This window comes from Polypterus senegalus, chromosome 3, assembly GCF_016835505.1.
Source record: "Polypterus senegalus isolate Bchr_013 chromosome 3, ASM1683550v1, whole genome shotgun sequence".
NCBI classification, from domain to species: domain Eukaryota; kingdom Metazoa; phylum Chordata; class Cladistia; order Polypteriformes; family Polypteridae; genus Polypterus; species Polypterus senegalus.
In genome coordinates this window covers 161177328-161196927 of record NC_053156.1, presented here as the reverse complement: position 1 = coordinate 161196927, position 19600 = coordinate 161177328, and the positions used below count along the sequence as shown (strand labels likewise).

Here is a 19600-nt window from a genome sequence, read left to right as displayed (position 1 = left end):
TTGATAGTTTCAAAATCTAGCACCACACATACTATCTAAGATGTGGTTCATGAAAGAAAAAGCTTTGCGTCATTTAATATCATTAGTTTTTCAATTTACTAGTTACAACATATGTTTTCTGTCCTCTGATTACGATTCATTTCTCGTGTTTCTTGGCATTAGTTGTATGTACCATTTTGGCTTACGACTTACCACTCTGCTCTCTGACCACAATTATGACTACACAACCTGAGCTTTGTTATTTAATTATTGTCTTTCAGGTTATGACCCCTGCGTAAATTCTGACTTCCTGATTCCATTTTCCCTTGAAACTACTGATGCCTTACACAAACAGTAAAAAGGTGAGAAAAATGGAAAATAAACTATATGAGAGGCTTCTCAGTTGACACCCAAATGAAATAAGCATCAAAGACCTTGAAGGAAGTTGGAAAATCAGTTGTTAGCATCGAGGAAGATGAGAGTCTTATTAAAGACGGTTGGGCTTTGATTTTATTATTGATAAGCTAATCCTTTTAAAATAAACTATCGAAAATGGCAATGAAACTAAAGTGCCCATTAGTTGAAAGGGTCAGACTGGTAAGGTGAAAGATCTGAGACAAAGACAATTTAAAATCACGCAAAACAAGATTTACAGTTTGTTTTATTAAGACATCTAGGAATTCAAAGGGTCCTGGATTTTTTTTTGGGGGGGACATGTGTCCTTATGATGTTGCATCAGCAAAAGAGAATGGAATTCAGTGATCATGAAAAATTATTAGTCCCTTCTGTTGATATTGTTGTTAATAAATTAAGTTAGAAAATCTATTTACTAAACTGAATTAAAGGAGACCTTATAATTTTATATATTCTGGGGCAACAAATAAAAACACCACTTTAGCACTTTGACTGGGCAGTAATGTCAAGTGATTTGATTGATGCCCTTGCTGTTTTTCAGCTGTAGGTGTTTTGATATGGTTTATATTGAAGATATCCTACTTTATTTTCCCTAAACTGTATACAGAAACATATAGGTCATATTGGAGTACTACTAAAATATTTAAAGAGTTTGTATGCAAAAATCATTATGTTATGTCCTGGAATCCCAAAGCATAAGTCTAAAAACACTTCTAAAAATGCTTGCTAGAGGGGGATTTACCTTCACAACCCAGCTAGATTTCAGGGTAAACAAGGAGCCTTTATGAAATAAAAAATTTAGTTCATCAAAATGCTCTGTATCAGAGCAAAAGGCAAAAGGAGTTGTCTGTAACAAAGGATGTTCGATAGCAAAAAATAACCAAATACAGAAATCCAATGGCGTAGTAAAAAATCTAGAAAACCACAAAAAAGCACAATGCACAGTAAACGATACAAGAACTCACCAGCTCTAGAGTGCATTCACAATTCACTGCAAGGTACTTTGGGTTATCCTCTGCCTTTATAGGGCTGAGGGCAGTACCTTGCAGTGATGGGCAGGTGGATCTGCCTCTTCGGGACACACTCATAAAGCAAAGATTAATGCATATAATAAACAGAAATATTAACACAAACAAAAGAATAATGAACAAAGATGGCACAATAAAGGCAGTTGAACACCAACTCTGGGAAATCATGGCTGAGGCGACATAGGACTTCCTCATTTTCAAACCATTTTCTTAAAAAAATAAAACTGCTCTAAACAGCTGTAGGCAAGTTTGTTTTCATGCTGATCAACTTCTTTATTTACATCAGAACTCCATCCACAGTGGTCACTGTGAGCACAGGAATGAATGGGAAATAAGTTCTTACCGTCAATGAAAATAGTTCCAAGAATTTCTGATAAAATAATTATTACGCGGAAGACACATTTTCTTAAATTTAAAGCTTTGATGCTTCAAAGTGGACAAATTTGATAACTTTTTTTTCATGTTTGGAACCAGGTTACCTGAAGCCACAGTGTAAGCTACAAGAACAAAGTATTTTTTTTAAATGCTTCACTTGCAAACAAAATTTTATGTAGAAAATAAATGTATACCATGATTGTAAAGAAATAACGTAAACTAGAAATTACTGAACATATTCTTTAACTGGCTAACTCGATCTTCTTTTAAAAAAATGCAGCAAATTGCTTGATTTTCACATTTATATTATAGAACTACTAAACTTGAAAAATTCATATTCGAGAAATTTATTTAAATTAATATGGAATAAAGATTAGAGTAAGGAATGCAAAGAGCCTTGATTAAAACCAGAACTAAATGCATCAAAGGACAGAAACCATCCAAATACAGCGATTGCTATAATAATGAATTTAGTATACTATATCTTCACAAGCCTTCTCTCAAGAAGAGCTATAATAATGAATTTAGTATACTATATCTTCACAAGCCTTCTCTCAAGAAGATACAATGAGTAATCTTAGCATCAAGTAGGGCAGCTGAAAAGCAGAGGATGTAAATTATATTTACTGCTCTGACAGTTTTACTAAGGCCAAGTAAGACCATAAATAGAGAATTTAAATGCCGCATAAGTAATTAGGGGCTCTGCTCCTCTTGGTTCAATTAGCAGGGCACAGGGAACAATATTATTAACAAATAAAAGAGCAAACACTAGGTAATTTACATGAATGAAAAAACAGAGGAAAAGAACAAGGAACAATTAACAGAACCGAATCCCAAAATGAGAACCAAACTAAATACTAGCGATTTAACATTTGACAAATCATTTTGTCTATTATCTTAGGTTTATCCAAATATTAGTATCATTGTCTCTTCATATACTTCTCTTGCCAAGAAATTGTGTAAAAATGTGTCTTCACTTCTGACTAATCAAGAGGCAGGTAATATTTACTTTCATGCATTCTTTACAATGGCAGTATCTTCTGCACAGAATAGGAAGCTGATGCATCTGATGTTAGACTCTGTGCTATTTTAACTTAGTAGTTTTCAGAGACAGGAACTATATATTCATGGGCCTGCTTTTGAAATTAATTAGGGGTGAGGATAACTATGTTCTTGGATTTTGGTAATTATTGGTAATCAAGTTATGCGAATGATTTTGTTAATATTTCCTAATCAACTTAAAAAAATTACTTATGTGATTCTTGAATAGACTGTCAAGTATTAGAACAGAAATTCTAACAAATTATCAATTGCTGTAGACTTGCACCATGAGCTACCTCAGTATGCAGATTTGCATTGTCCGCAGTCAGCCACCAACCCATGACATCTGAACTACAAGGATCCTCACAAGTAGCTATAAGCTAAAGGAGATTTTCCTTAATTGTTCGCACATGTAAAAGGCTGTGAGCAATGCAAAACAGAGTACTCGATGTCAGCTGAGCTCTCTGTCTTTCCGAATCCGCCCTCACTATATTATGTCACACCAACACCACACTCTACCTGTCCACAGTTCAAATGCTGCAAAGTGACGAATGTATTGCCAGGAGTTGTCTCAGTTTTCAGATTTGTGCCTTGGTAGCTGCCAGTGGTCTGCCACAAACCTCTGATGTCTGAATTACAAGGGCCCTCAGAAGTTGCCTCCCAACGTAATCAACGTAAACTAATGAACAACTCTGTGAACAGTTTGTGTGGGGACAGGCTGTGAGCAATTCGAAATGGAGTGCTTCCGGGTCATATCAGCTGAGCTGTTTCTCTCTCTCTCAATCAATCAATCAATCAACATTTATTTATATAGCACATATTCATACAAAAAAATGTAGCTCAAAGTGCTTTACAAAATGAATAGAGAAATAGAAGACACAATAAAAGATAAACATAAGTCAACATTAATTAACATAGAATAAGTAAGGTCCGATGGCCAGGGTGGACAGAAAAAACAAAAAAAACTCCAAAGCTGGAGAAAAAATAAAATCTGTAGGGGTTCCAGACCACGAGACCGCCCAGTCCCCTCTGGGCAATCTACCTAACATAAGTCAAACAGTCCTCTTTGTATTTAGGGTTTTCATGGAAGGACCTGATGATGATGGTCACGTAGACTTCTGTCTTTCAGTCCATCAATGTTGGAGCATCATGATGCTTTGAGTAGGTGGAGGTGGCGCAGGCCGCCACCACAAAGAAACCGGAAAAAGAAACAGAAGAGAGAGTAGGGGTCAGTATGGATTTTGGAGCCACTGTGAATAGTTATTATGATAAATTGAACATACAGAGTATCAGTATTAAGTTAAAGTGAAGTTATAAAAAGGCCATGTTAAAGTAATATGTTTTCAGCAGTGTTTTAAAGTGCTCCACTGTATTTGCCTGGCGAATTCCTATTGGCAGGCTATTCCAGATTTTAGGCGCATAACAGCAGAAGGCCGCCTCACCACTTCTTTTAAGTTTAGCTTTTGGAATTATAAGGAGACACTCATTTGAAGATCTAAGGTTACGATTTGGAATATAACGTCAGGCATTCCGATATATAAGATGGAGCGAGATTATTTAAGGCTTTATAAACCATAAGCAGTATTTTAAAGTCAATCCTGAATGACACAGGCAACCAGTGTAGTGACATCAAAACTGGAGAAATGTGTTCGGATTTTCTTTTCCCAGTTAGGATTCTAGCAGCTGCATTCTGCACTCGTTGCAAATGATTTATGTCTTTTTTGGGTAGTCCTGAGAGGAGTGCGTTACAGTAATCTAGTCTACTGAAAACAAAAGCGTGAATTAATTTCTCAGCATCTTTCAATGATATAAGAGGTCTAACTTTAGCTATGTTTCTTAAGTGAAAAAATGCTGTCCTAGTGGTCTGATGAATATGCGATTTAAAATTCAGATTACAGTCAACGGTTACCCCTAAATTTTTTACTTCCGTCTTAACTTTTAATCCTAGTGCATCAAGTTTATTTCTGATAACCTCATTGAATCCATTATTGCCAATTACTAAAATTTCAGTTTTCTTTATTTAGTTTGAGAAAATTACTATTCATCCATTCAGAAATACCAGTAAGACATTGTGTTAGTGAATCGAGAGAGTCGGAGTCATCAGGTGCTATTGATAAGTACAGCTGTGTGTCATCAGCATAGCTGTGGTAGCTCACATTGTAACCTGAGATAATCTGACCTAACGGAAGCATGTAGATTGAGAATAACAGCGGACCCAGGATAGAGCCTTGTGGAACACCATATCGGATATCATGTGTCTTTGAGATTTGATTACCACAACTCACAAAGAATTTTCTCCTGCCAGGTAGGATTCAAACCAATTTAAGACACTGCCAGAGAGGCCCACCCATTGACTAAGGCGATTTCTAAGAATATTATGATCAATGGTGTCAAATGCAGCACTCAGATCTAAGAGGATGAGAACAGATAAATGGCCTCTGTCTGCATTTACCCGCAAGTCATTTACTACTTTAACGAGTGCAGTTTCTGTGCTGTGATTTGTTCTGAAGCCTGACTGAAATGTATCAAGAATAGCATGTTTATTGAGGTGGTCATTTAACTGCATAATGACTGCCTTCTCTAGAATTTTACTTAAGAAGGGCAGGTTAGAAATGGGTCTAAAATTTTCAAAGGCAGAGGGGTCAAGATTATTTTTCTTGAGCAGGGGTTTAACTACAGCAGTCTTAAGACAGTCTGGAAAGACCCCCGTATTTAATGACGAATTAAATATGTCCAGAATATTGTCAATTAGCACGCCTGATATTTCTTTGAAAAACCTGGTTGGTATTGGATCAAGGACGCAGGTGGAGGTTTTCAGTTGAGAGATTATACTATGTAATTCAGATAAATCTATCCTGGTGAAAACATTTAATTTGTTTATAATGGAGTACCTGGGCTTTGGAGGTTCTGCAGTGTTGGGGAGATATACTATGTTATCTCTAATATCATTAATTTTTTGAGTGAAAAATATAGCAATCTTCTCACAGGTTTCACTGGAAGTATTCTGGGGGCATTCCTTTGTGTTACCTGGGTTTAACAGACGATCAATTGTTGATCAACCCCATAGATTCTGAGTGACAGGTATATGGGCTACAGAATGAGAAGGAGAGACCCTGTTCCTCTTACTACTGATTGTAGATCATATAAGTCATAGGTAATGATGACCAAAAACAGCTGAGTTTTCTCTCAAAGACAGTTTTGCAAAATTGATGCTGAAATTAGGTTTGCATGTGATTTCACAACCGTGAAATGAGGAACTTACTAAATGAGTTTTTAGAGGTTTCTAAAAGGTGGAAAGCAGGGAATATTGCTTCTTTAGGCCTTGTTCACAATACTCCAATTACGTATGTTTTTTTTTTCACAGCTGCATAACACACTCTTTTCTTCCCATATACAGTAAGTAACATTTCTCAGACTGCCTTCTACCATCTCTAGACTTCCTCCTGTTCTTACGCGACACAGTACTGAAGTATTGGTAAATGCCCTTGTCACCTCATATATAGATTACTATAATGCTATTCTATCTGGCATCCCACAAAACGTATCCATCGCTTACAACTTATTCAAAATTCTGCTGGCAGGAAAATAACCTGCTGTTCTAAATCCACTGAACATATTACACCTACTCTCTCTCAACTTCACTGGCTCCCTGTTAACTACAGAATACAATACAAAATACTGCTCTTAACATTTAAAGTTCTCCACAACCTCACTGATCTCCTACAGACTTGCACTCCTCTCGCTCATTCAGATCCTCATCTACAGCTCTACTTCCTGTACTACACATCAGACTCAGTACTCTAGGAGCTTGAACGTCTCTCATAGTGCTCATCAACTCTGGAATTCTCTTCCCTCTCATATTCATCAGCTCGATTCAATAACACAGTTTAAAACTGCCCTCAGAACTTACCTCTTCAAGCTGGCTTACCAATTGTGAATTCTACACTACTGTATTACTGTCTGTTATCTTTGTTTGTTTGCTAATTATTACTTTGCGATTTATCATTCTCTTGTTTTTATTTTACTAATGTTGTTTAATTTTATTGTAAGGTGACCTTGAGTGCTAAGAAAGCCGCCTATTAAATAAAATGTATTATTATTATTATTACAGGTAATCCCCAGCACTCCATTCAAATTAATTATATTCTACGCCTGTCCTTCACTTCACCACTAGGAAGCATGTTCCATGTTATACAATTTGTGACAACCTACACATTTTCTAAACAAAGACACACTATTGTGCATATAACTGCATTTTCTCTACAGGAAAATGTGATAGAAAGAAAGCCAGCCCCTTGGTGTTACTTTGTACCTGCCCTTTCCTGTTTCTTGATTTCTTCAAGTAAGGATGAGATTATGAACCCTGTAAGCACCGTTGAGGAATGTACCAAACATTGTTTTATGTCTCAGATTAATTTTTAGGACTGCAATGACTAACATTATCATCATAATTGGCACATTGGTTATCATACTAACAGAACAAGGACATCATAAATCTAAGGTCTCAAAAAAAGGTTTATATGTGATAGAAAATGATTATGGTGATTTGGTCTTTACTACAGAAGTTTATTTATACAATAAACGACAAGCAGATGCATTCAGAATTAGTACATGAAAATTCTCCCATGCCAGAACTAAACACATTCTTCCTGTGTCAATTGTGCAAATTTCATTGGCCACAAAACACAATACTTTTGCAAAATTCTTTATGAAGGGAAACTCAGGTTTCTGTGCAAGTTTAATTTTGTGCAGATTTCAAGCTTGGCAGTAGACCTAAGTATGCATGTTAGTGAGTTGGTTCAGGGTTCATTATAGAACTTTCTTCAAAGTATATTGACCCAGAGACAAGAGGGAATAGACACTTAGAGCTTGGCTATTCCTTGAAATTTGTACGGCCTCACCCCTTCCTTGTGTTCAGTTTAAAACCAGATGCTCTTTTCTGTCCCTTCTACTTAAGATATTTGGTACAGTGGCAGTGAGATGGAACAAGGAGCTTTTCTGGCTGTCTAAAACAGGGCTCCTCAATCATGGTCCTGGAGGGCCGCAGTGGCTGCAGGTTTTCACTTTAACCCATTTCTTAATTAGAACCCTACGGAAGCGTATTAGGGCCACGTTGAAAAAAAAATACGGACACAATGAAGAAAAAAAAATCTAAATGTCGAGATTACAGTCGACATGTCGACTTTATTCTTGACATTTCCACTTTATTCTCAGCATTTATGTCAAGATTAAAGTCGACATTTCCACTTTTTTCTCGTAGTTTATTTTGTCAGTAGAATGTCGCAAACTAAATTTCATCTTAAAATGAATGTTTCATTTACTAGATTTTCTCAAACCCGTCATAAATTAATGTAGCATATTAAATGCTTTATATTAAGTGTTCCCCGACACAGTTGTTAATCTCTATGCGCTTCATAAACTGACTTCCTTTTGCACTGAAAGGCGCCGGCAGCGATCGCATTGACTTCATGATATTCCTGCTCTATGAACATTCAAAATACTGACATATACATACACAATACATTGACTTCACATGCTTTAATAATTTTAAGTTCTGAAAACTCTGAAGTCTAAGTTTATAACTTGTTTTAATTGCACAAAGATGTTTATCGTGTGGTGATTGGTTATGTGCAGAAAGGAAAAGGAAGGATAGGAACTGGAGGTTTAGTACGTCAGATAGAGACAGCACGCATGCAATAAAGAAAGCCCGCTCATTCCATTGAATTCTGCGTTTGTGTCTCCGACCACCAAGTCACAAACCCAACATTTACACGATAGTCCAGTTAAACCAGTACGATACCCATTCATATATTCAGTTTTTTGGGGCCTCGTCACACCTGCCATAAAGTTTACTACACTGAACATACACCTGGGGACCCCTTAATGCAAAGGGAGCAGCACTACAGCCACACCACCGTGCCCCCCGCTTTAATGCATTTCATCGTGAAAAAGATATCAAGTATTTATCTTAGTATTTTGAATGTTCATAGAGCAGGAATACAGTAATCCCTCCTCGATCGTGGGGGTTGCGTTCCAGTGCGGCGATCGCTGCCAGTGCCTCTCAGTGCAAGAGGAAGTCAGTTTATGAAGCACGTAGAGATTAACAACTGGGTCGGGGAACACTTAATATAAAGCATTTAATGTGCTACATTAATTTATGACGGGGTTTGAGAAAATCTAGTAAATTAAAGATTCATTTTAAGATGAAGTTTAGTTTGCGACTTTCTACTGACAAAATAAACTACTAGAATAAAGTGGAAATGTCCACTTTAATCTCGACATAAATGGCAAGAATAAAGTGGAAATGTCGAAAATAAAGTCAACATGTCGACTTTAATCTCGACATTTAGATATTTTTTTTCTTCGCTGTGTCCGTATGTTTTTTTTCACCGTGGCCCTAATATGCTTCTGTAGAACCCTTTTATTTACTACTAAAGCAATATATTTTGGGCTTAATTTTAGTTATTTTGCCTGTTACCATTCAGAAACCTTAACTGCCTATTTTAGATTTTAGCAGCTGCATTTAAGTTTTAATTGTTGCCTGTTTTCTTAATCAGACATTAGTTAATAATGAGACGTAGATAACTAATAAACCAGCAGCTCTCTAGCTCACGTGCTTACCATGAAATATCTGTGATAGAAAAAATGTTTAGAAATGAATGAGAGGGGAATTGGAAGGACCATTATGTTTAAATCTGTTCTGGTCCACAAAACACATGGATAATGTTCTCACAGAAGGAAACGCTACAGTGAAATTAAAATTGCTCTTGGATGAATGTAAGCATTAACAAGCCAAACAGTTCAATACCAAGTTTCATTATCAGCATGGACTGCTTTCAAAATAGGAAATGAGTTGGAAGGAAAACCTGCAGCCACTGCGGCTCTCCAGGACTGTGATTGAGAACCCCTGGTCTAAAGGGTGTCATCATTCCCAATTTTTATTGTAACATATTCAATGTTTGCATCCTATAATCTTTGATACACATTTTCAGTGACCACGTCTGAAAAGAGGAAAAGCTCTGTCAACATCTGATGGCTGTTCTTATTTTCCTAAAGCTTATAAAGTATTAATCTTGTATCTTTTATTTTTAACCTATTACAGTCCAAATGTTCTGCACGAATAACACCATCCTTCAGTATCAGGGGCACATGCTTTTGCTCTTGAAGGTGTTATTGGAATAAATCAAAGACAAAACAGTTTCACCTGGAAAGCAAAGAGTTTGGGTGTCCCCCTTTTTAAATGACTACAGATTGTCTTTTACCTACAGAGTCCCTCACCTTTTAGGAATTAGTCTGCCTGTACCAGTCCAATAACAAACTAAAACTATGTCTAACAATTGATCTTCCTTTATGGACTGTTCTGTCAGATCACAGCAATAGTAAAATGAATGTTCACACTCTAGTTGCCTCTGTGAGTAATGTTTCACCATAGGTCAAATGTGAAGAGGGAATTTCCCATTATATTTCTAAATTGTTTTCCAGAGTGAAACCAAAAAAGAAAAGTCTACAAACTCACTCCATGCAGTAAAAGGATGGTACACAATGTTGGTCTTTTTTCCCTCCCTTAATTACTAATGGATGGGAAAGCATTCCATGGGCTTAGCTTCAGGAAATGAGTAACTCAGGAGTCTCAACTCTGCATTAGAAGAGAATATCAAGACATAGTGTGGTGGTAATTGATAGGATGGCTATAGCAGCTGTTCAAATAACAATATTCAAATATTCATATGGGTTGGAAATGGCGGTACTTGTCGTGTATCCTCCCGCCACAGCAGTCCTCAGCTTGACGGATGATCATACATTTACTTACTAACTTTGTTCATCTTTTAATAGTTAGCATAAGCCTTCATTTAGCAGTGAGGTATACGTAAGGTTACACTTGTAGTATGATTAGTCAACGTTATAATTATTAAGGAGTACACTGCTGTGGCACATACATAATTAACAAGTCATAAAATTAGTGCCTAAGAAGAAGTATAAAGTAATTTATTATCAAGAGGTTAGAAAATGTAGGCATAGTGTAACATTTAAGTGCATTTGGGAACATGTCAATGATATGAAAGTTGGAGCATTTTCATTTTTTTAGTTACCTCATCAGATTCAGTTATTACATTTTTTCTTTTATTATTAAATATTTATTTGAGTTTAAATAACAATGAGCAACATGAAAAACAATAATCATCTCATAGAATAAAATGTAAGAAAACAGTAGTTAAACGAACCCATCCCATCCCATCCCATTTCTCCACAATATCTGCCCTGATGAAAAAGGTAAAAAGAAAACTGCCTGAAGGAATGGAAATTCAGTCTGAATATAAGGCTAAAAATATAGGTAAAAAGTAGAAGAGAGTGAAAGAAACTGCAGGCCATCTGGCTCCACAGAATTTGCACCAGAGCATGCAAGTTTGTAAGTTAACCCATTGATTGCCACTGCTGAGAATTCCAGAAGAAAAATTAAACTTGCCAAAATACATAGAAAATAGAAATATCAGATTTCCAGCAAGAAGCATTAGACACCATTGTACCTATTGTGACACAACAAAAGAGCTTTTGCTGAAATGAGGCGTAGAGACAAGAGGTCCAGTAAAAGAAACCTGTGTGGAAGGAATGGCAAGTTAGTGTGAAAGATAGTCGACAAAAATTTAATGATAGACATTCAGAAAGCCAAGAATGGTAGGCACTCTTAAAACATATGCACAAGAGTTCCCAGGATAATCACCTAGCAGAAATGATAACAGATAAGTGAACACACCAATGGCATATTCTTTTGGGGAATAAAATAATTATGGCAAGCAATCATAAATTGAATGTTTTGAATATTGAGGTTCTTGGACAAATGTAAAATGCAAGTAAAAATAGATTTCCAAGAACAAAGGGGTGTTGAGGGAAGGTTCTATTTCCAAACAGAAAATATCTGAACAAAATTTGAACTTTCTTTACAAATTTCCTGGAAGAATAAGTGTGCCAAAATTCAACAAAATCGGTCAAAAGGGAGATGAATTGTTTTTTGTGGAAAGACAGGCATGGCAACCACAGCTGCTGTGTTCACCTAAAATTAATACTTTATAACTTTCATCCATCCTTATACTAATTTAGTGTCTCATGGAGCAGATAATGGAAGTAAAGCAAGAGGCAACCTTGGACTGGGAGCCGGTGTATCTTGAGGCACTCACATAACACCTCCACACTTACTAACACAGGTCTGATTTTATGACACTGGTCAAACGAGTACATCTATTTTTGAAATATTACACCAGTTTCGAGATATAAAAAGACAGAAGTTTAGAGGAATGGTTGCAATACTGATGATACTGTGTAAAGTGAGAAATATATTACTTTGTCATTTTTTGAATGCTTTAATTGTTCCTTTAATTTTCAAAAAAAGGTGTTACTGATTCATCTCTACATCTAAGAAAACAATGAGTGTCAAGTAAATGTACTGTATGCTCCCAGTGTTTTTATGGACTTTCATAGGTTCATTTAGTAGTTGAAACATAATATCCAACATAATAAGATAAAGGGAAAGAAGAGAGAGAGTAGAGTCGTCTCAGCGGCTCACGGAGAATCAGTTTATCAGAGATTCCGCAAGAATCTACTGAGGCCCCAAACAAACAGCTTCACAACAAGGAATATATCAACTCACAAGGTTTATAATAAAAAAAAGGATACAACCACGTGTATTGTACTTAACAATGGAATTATAAAGATATTATCTGTAATTGTCTTTTTGGTGACTCTGAATTTACCCGCTGTGAAAGATTGTGGGCGTCTGCATAAATGTGTGTGGTAATGGGCTAGCACTTGGTATTGGGCTAGTTTTGTTACTGTGGTCAAAAGTTACTCTAAATTTGAAGTAAAGGAATTTGATTGAAAGTGAATAGATGGAAATATAGTTATGTCTTTATTGCCAGACCTAAACGTAACTCAATGAAGCACTTAAAAAAAATTAATTGATAAATATTACTGTGGGATTATCCTGCATCTCCACAAGCACATAGTTGTATTAAGATGGGTTAGCCAACGAATGGATTTAATACAACTGAACACTGCATCTAACAAGTATACAATTCTGTTTTCTGTTATAATGCAAAAATGGCTGAAAAGATAATATAATTACATTAAATTGTTTCAAAGTTCATTCTGATAGCTTTCCTAGAAGCGGTGTCCAATAAGGTAAAAAAACTGAAGATGATATCATAATGTTTATGTAGGGCGGCTGCTTTACTGTAGTCTTTATAAAAACAAAGGAAACGTAGCGCTATAGAAATGTATAAAGAGTGAACCGTCAGTTTATTGCATAGATCGCATTTCTCCATTTTTTTAAGATTAAGGTTGAATCATCGGAGTGGGAGGGTGTGGCACTTATAAGTCATATTGACTCCCCTTTATGGCAATAAACCCAAGGCTGCCGCTTAAACGGGATCTATAATAAACTTTCTTTATAATCCGCAAGAATGCTTTCTTTCTGAGCTGCCGTAATGCAGAGAACAATAACAAAGCAGGCCCTTTAACGAAATAGACACGCCTATACTTACATTGATTGGCCTTCAGCGATGATTATGCAAATAGTATTCGAACCCAACGAAAGCCGTAGGTGGATTTTCTCTTTAATAAGTAAGGAGGCGGAGCTTTTGCGTTCGTCATTTTCTCCTTCGAAATGAGTTGCTAATGTTCAAGTCTGAGTCGTACGGAGAAAGCGGGGTTCTCTTTAGAGTGGAACAAGCCAAACAATGGAAAAGAGTAATTAACCTGCAGCGCTGACAATATACGTATTGAGAAGGTTAAAAGAAAACGCTAAAAGTGGACACGCAGCTATAAGACTCGTGGTTTTAAGTATCATTTTGGCTTAATGTACTGCTAATAAGTGGGTGAGTAGTTGACGATAACTTTTTTTCCCCTTAGTTCTTTCGTTGACCAGAGAGAGGCTAATGCTAGATGTTGAGTGTCTAATTTGTCCGGCTTGAATACTGATGGGGTTATTTTTGGGGAAATGTAAGCCGCCACGCGCACAAGTTCTCGTCAGGACAGTTATAACTTTCATTTGTTATTTTGTGCTTGTTTGTGTAATATGGGATGTTTGTTTTAGTCGCAATACGCACATCTTAGCTGTAGATAAGTTATGGCTTTATTTTTTAATTCTTTGTCGGCAGTCCCATTTGAGTTTTGACAAAGCGGTTATTTTTACTTTTTGTTTTAATTGTTCCGGCTTCTGTCCAGGTTTTAGACTTGGTGTAGATTGCTTAGCGTTACAGCTGTTGCGGCTGCTCTCGAACAATGATATTACCATTTCAATGCTTGCCATTGATCCATCCCGTCTCGCAATGACACATTCGGAATGCCTGGTCAGGTCCGAGTGTGCTGCGCAAGCTGGCTGTTTGTTTTATTTGTAATAAGCGTGCGATCGATGACTTGTGCGTAGTTACAGCTTTTGCCTGCTGTAGAACGTGGCAGGCTGGAGCGCGATTTGGATTTAGCGGTCTTGGTAGAAAGAGGGGGTGGGGGGCACTGTTCAGTTAAGGATTAATGGTTGTTTTTTGGACTGAAAGTCATGCCAGTCTTCTACTGTGGTATTCGCCGAGAACACCATCATAAAACCCCGTAGCTGCGAGATAACTTCATCAAGGTTTTAGTTGATAAATACTGTGAATCGTCCAGTGGTAGGTGATAGGGAGTTTAATCCTGTAGAACACACTAACCAAAGGTAAACTTTGATTAAAAGAATCCATTGGTGAATTTTATATAAACCTAGCATTTGTCAAATTCCCCATGCTTTTATGTGCATGTACTTTTCATTGCATTCATTCTGAATGTTTCTAAATCTTTTTATTTATCAGACTCAATTCGCTATAGCGCCTTTCGAGGTGTATGAGCGGCCCAGAGCATGGTATACAGAAGTGCACTTCTTATTCAGTGGTATGGCGGAGTTTGTTGCACATGGCCACACCTTGAGTCTTTTGGGAGCGGTTTTCAGTCCAACTCCCAAGTCACATCGTTGCGCTGCCTGTTATATTCTTACAGTATATTTGATTTTGACATAGAAAGAGATTTCCTTCAGTATTACAAAAGGAGCGGTGTAAAACAGACGAATTGAATGTTATTTCTTAAATGTGTTTATTAGCCACTGTAAGACATTTTCATTATTAATGAAAGGTTTCAGTTTACCACCGGTATTGTGCACTTTCATCTTAATTTATGAATTTTTGGCACAGAATGAGTTGAAAACGTTCAGCAACCCATCTAAATAGGGGTTTGGTGTGATGAATCTTGATATCGTGAAACCCAAGCAAAGCCTTAGTTAAAGTCTTGTTATGTAGTAATAAATAATGAATAGATACGCTATAGGTAGCCCCTATTCCAAAGTGCTTTTGGTACTGTCGGCCACATTGATGCCGTAGTTAACATCTTGTTACGCAGGAGTGGCTGTAGATGCAGTTTAGGTAGCCTTATATTCCAAAGTGTCACCGTCTTTTCTTGCTCTGCAAATCCTTTGACAGTATTGCCACATAACTCCGATGTGCATCAGCATACGCTGTTACTGAGTATGAGTTTCCCAGTGCGATATTTAACTTTTTTAATCGTTTAAGACATGCCATATGTTGGAAATCTACTGATGAATAATGCATCAGTCTGGTCTTTAGGAGCCTGTGCACTGAAATGTGGCAGTAGGAAAAATTAAGTTGATTCGTGGCTTTTATTTACTTGGTTTTGTTTGTACTATTCTGAAGCCTTTTTTGTAGTCCTAAGGGATTCTTGTTCACGTTGAACTTCCACATGAAAAACAGGATCAGTTTCAGTTTTAGAGGCGGCTAATGTCTTGAAAACTTGCATTTGCCAGAAAGGAAATTCTTTTTCGGAAACCCATGATGGCAGGAGACCAAAACGTCTCATAATTATATCACTGAAATTGCATCACCATGAATTGAAAAGGAACTTGCAATTTAGGGTTGAAAACTGCTGCGGACAACCTATAATCTGATCTATGCTATGTCCTAAAGAAATGGATATTGTTTATGTTTTATATTGGAGACTTTATTGGAATATGGAAGTCTGTGTCTAAATGCACATTCCTTTAGTGATAAAAATTGTGCTTTATGAGAGAATGAGATGCCTGGGTTTTTCACTTATTTATTTCTAAGTCATGGTCAATTGTGTGTCTACATTTGCAAATATTGTACATGCTAGCTTTGTTGGTGTGTTAAAGATTACAGCAAAGCTCAGTTTTAAAGCAGCATTTAGTAATGTTACAAAGGTGATTTAAAGTTGATTCATTCAAAGGTTAAAACGTCTAAAAATCTCAACTCTCCATTAGCATCAAATCCTAAAATTAGTACTGCCTCAGTACAAAGTGGATTTGAAAACATCTCTACCCCAAAAAAAGTTACTAATTACTTTTACTCACTCAAAAACTACATTTACTTCAGTTAATACATGTTTTTTATGTTTCTTTCTTTTTTTTTCCAGAAAATGTTTAATGTTGATTGTTGTTTTGAACTTATAATTATACCAGTGGACAACATTGTCAATATTTTCAAATATCTAGGCCTATGCACGGATAAAAAATGTAGTGTAATCAGATACAGATTTATTGTCACATGTGACACACCTCCAGTTCACTGAAGTAATTGGCAGTGCTTCAGGATGTTTCCCCCCATTTCTAACTCTGCTGATTTGAGCAAGGAGAGACACTGTTCAAGTTGTGCTTGGTTCATGAAGGGGGACACCAAACCTCACTCCTGCTTCAAAAGTCTGTGGATCCTCAAGGAACTTAAAAGGTGAAACTGGGTCCCAAGGCCACAAAGGTTGAAAAACACTGCTTTAAAATGAATGCTAATCCAGCAATGACAATGACATTGTTATTCCAAAGTGGCTGAGGAAGAAACAATGCAGCAGTTACATGCCGCATTTGTTGATACTCTTGTTTAAACTTTGTGAGCACTGATGAAATTGTCTCTAGAAGTGCAGTGGTTTGTGTGAATCATAGTCTTCACTTTGGCATTTGTGTAAGTTTGCAGATAAGATGAAGGGGTTGGGGGTAATGTATATTAAATACTCTTCTTACTGGATAAGTTGCACGAAATTGACCACGTTCATAGTCACAATGCCTGCCAAGTACTTCCTAAACGCGTCTTCTTTGGTGCTTTGCCAAACTTTGCTCCTTTTCACTTCATTGACAGCCTACATCTGCATAAACTGGCACGTCCCATTTCTCTGTGCAGTTGCTGTCAGGAATATTGCGGGATGCAGTGCGTAACAATGTCTTACTCTCTAGAGCAGTATTCACAACAAATATTAACAAAAAAAAAAGCACATGTTGGCTAATCATTTTATGTTTTATTTTTTTGCAACTTCACCAAGTTTCAATCAAATCTACCAAGGCACTTTTTAAGTTTTTCTTTTGTGGAAGTTCTTTGATATGTTGATATTTTAAAATGTTCTTTAAGGGATACCCACTGCCCTAGCCTGCTAAGTTTAAGCTTTTTGGCTAAATGAGAATTGGTATTTTTGAAAGTGAGGATTTGAATCAGTCAACTTTGCATTTTCTACCTATCTACGTACCTGGTGGTGTTTGAGTTAGCTTCTATAAAGCACAGGGTTATTTAGATTAATCAGTTTAGAGGTAAGATGGTTAATGTTGACCCGTGGCAGTGAAAATAGTAAATCTAGTCCATGTGTATCACAAGTCATATTTGTATTTGTTCCAGCGCATCCTGTATTTCATCAGTCAAATTAGGCAATTAAAGGTAGAGGATGAATGGATGTGTGTATGCAAACGGTCTATGATTTGAACCAGGTAAAATGACAATCCAAATTATGTATTGAAAATTAAATGTTAAGTTTGTGGATTTGTTGAAAGCTGCTGTGGTAGTGCATTGTACAGCATTGTAACCTGACAGTGTTGGGGTTCTGGTTAGAGTCAAGGCTAGAAAAGCTTTCATTGTAAAGTTTGCAAGTTCTATCTGGACTTCTCTTGAGTTCCACTGTGGACATCGGGGTCTCTCCAAAGACATTTTGTCAGGTTGACTAGAGTGTCCAAATCTTGTATCTGATGTGGCTGTATGTACCATGCAGTAAGTTAGCCTAGCATTGCTAAAGAAACAGTTTTGTTTTCTGGTTTTTCCTTTGCAATTTGCCACTTCAGTCAGTCCAGGAGGGTTTATCACTGTTAATGTTTTAATCACATTCATGCTAATAAATAGTTTTTCCAAATTCCTTTAGCAGGTCATGTATAAACAAAATTATCACATTCTTCTATCTCATTTTTGGCAAATGCCAAATACAATTTGGAATTATTTAATCCTTTAGTTGATTTTTTTATTCTAGTTGTGTTATCCTTCTAAGATGGATTGAAATCGAAGTAATCAACATAAACCTCAGTGTTAATGTTTGCAGTGCACTATCTATTGGAATTCATTTTGTAATGCATGTAGGAATAAAATGCATTGTGTTTTTCGTTTCAACAGATGGTGCATCACAGACATCGTTGGAATAGCAAATGCAATGCAAATGTCTCTTACATGCCATTTGGTATGGGATTTGTAAAAGAAGTGTTAATGTTAATGATGTGACATCTATTGGGATGACAAATGCAATGCACTTTATTGCTGCAGATGTTGGTGATGCACCTTATTTTGGAATAACAGAAACATAGCAGCCGGACGGACACAGATAAACAGACTCAATGACACATATCTTTTTACTGAGGTGGATGCTTCTGCAGTGGTTTGCACAGTTACAGTACCTCATAGTTTCAAAGTCCTGGGTTTGAATCTGGAACTTTGTTTCTGACATTGTGGAGTAATGTTGCGCTGTATACGGATACTGAAAAAGTATTGAAAAAACACATTTTTATTTCAGTACTATACCAGCTTTATGTTAATTTCAGTACCTGACAAAAATTGTCGTGTGCAGGCACAGCCCACCCTGTAGTATATTCCCCGTTCTTCTTTATAATTTCAGTTAAATTTCTTGCCTGATCCACCAACAGGGAGTCTGAGCCCACCCACCCCCTCTACAAAGCATTACCTATTTTGTCAAATGCACAGTTTAGTAGGGAGACCTATGATTGTGCAAACCGGGGGAACAAAAATCCGCTTAGTACCGTTTTTATTATCCATGCAACACTAGAGTGGAGTTTGTATGTTCTGCTTGTGTCTGTGTGAATTTTTATTTGCTTCTCCTTTAGATTATATTTTCCTTGCTTTATTTTTGTATTTTCAGATTTAAATGGTTAAAGTGAGTTTTTTTTTAACATTCTGTATAAATTGAATCATGTTGAACCAATATATGTTTTATGAAACAGAAATAGGTCTCCAGTCATTTATTTATTGTTAGTGGTTCTGGGTGTCTACAAGTTTTTAAAGATTGAATCAAGAAAGAAATAGTCCCAACATTTTGTTATACCCATTTGTTTCTTCTTCTCTGAAAATATTCCTGCCTACGTAAAAGGTTTCTTTGAGCCTGCAAGTAAAGCTTTTTTTTTTTGTATTTACACAGTTGCATTGTTTGGTTGATTATTTTTGAATGCAAATTCAATATTTTAAAAAGGAAAACGTGTGTAAACTTCTGTTGTAGGCATAGCCAGGGTCTGGATGTGGGTATAAGGTTGTTGTATCTGTGAGACCATATGCTCTAAAGAATGGAAACTGTAGTTTACTTGGTGTTCAGACATTGCGTTGATTTTTATTTCATTTTGTGCAATTTTATTAATTTAAGGGTACTTTAATAGCAATATGTCAAATTCAGTGACAGTCATGAATCATGTC

General features: G+C 36.5%; 1 protein-coding gene across 4 annotated transcripts in view; it reads left to right on the top strand.

The window, feature by feature from the left end:
* LOC120525664 (T-lymphoma invasion and metastasis-inducing protein 2-like) overlaps window positions 1–19600 on the top strand; it is a 314032-nt gene that overhangs the window by 47924 nt on the left and 246508 nt on the right. For 2 of the 4 annotated variants that reach the window (XM_039748158.1, XM_039748155.1), the window contains exon 1: window positions 13485–13705. The exons of 1 other annotated variant lie outside the window; for it this stretch is intronic. The gene's annotated coding sequence lies outside the window, so the exon portion shown is untranslated. Of the gene's footprint in view, window positions 1–274; window positions 342–13484; window positions 13706–19600 lie in introns of those variants that run through there. One more of the 4 variants, XM_039748156.1, reaches the window with a different exon arrangement.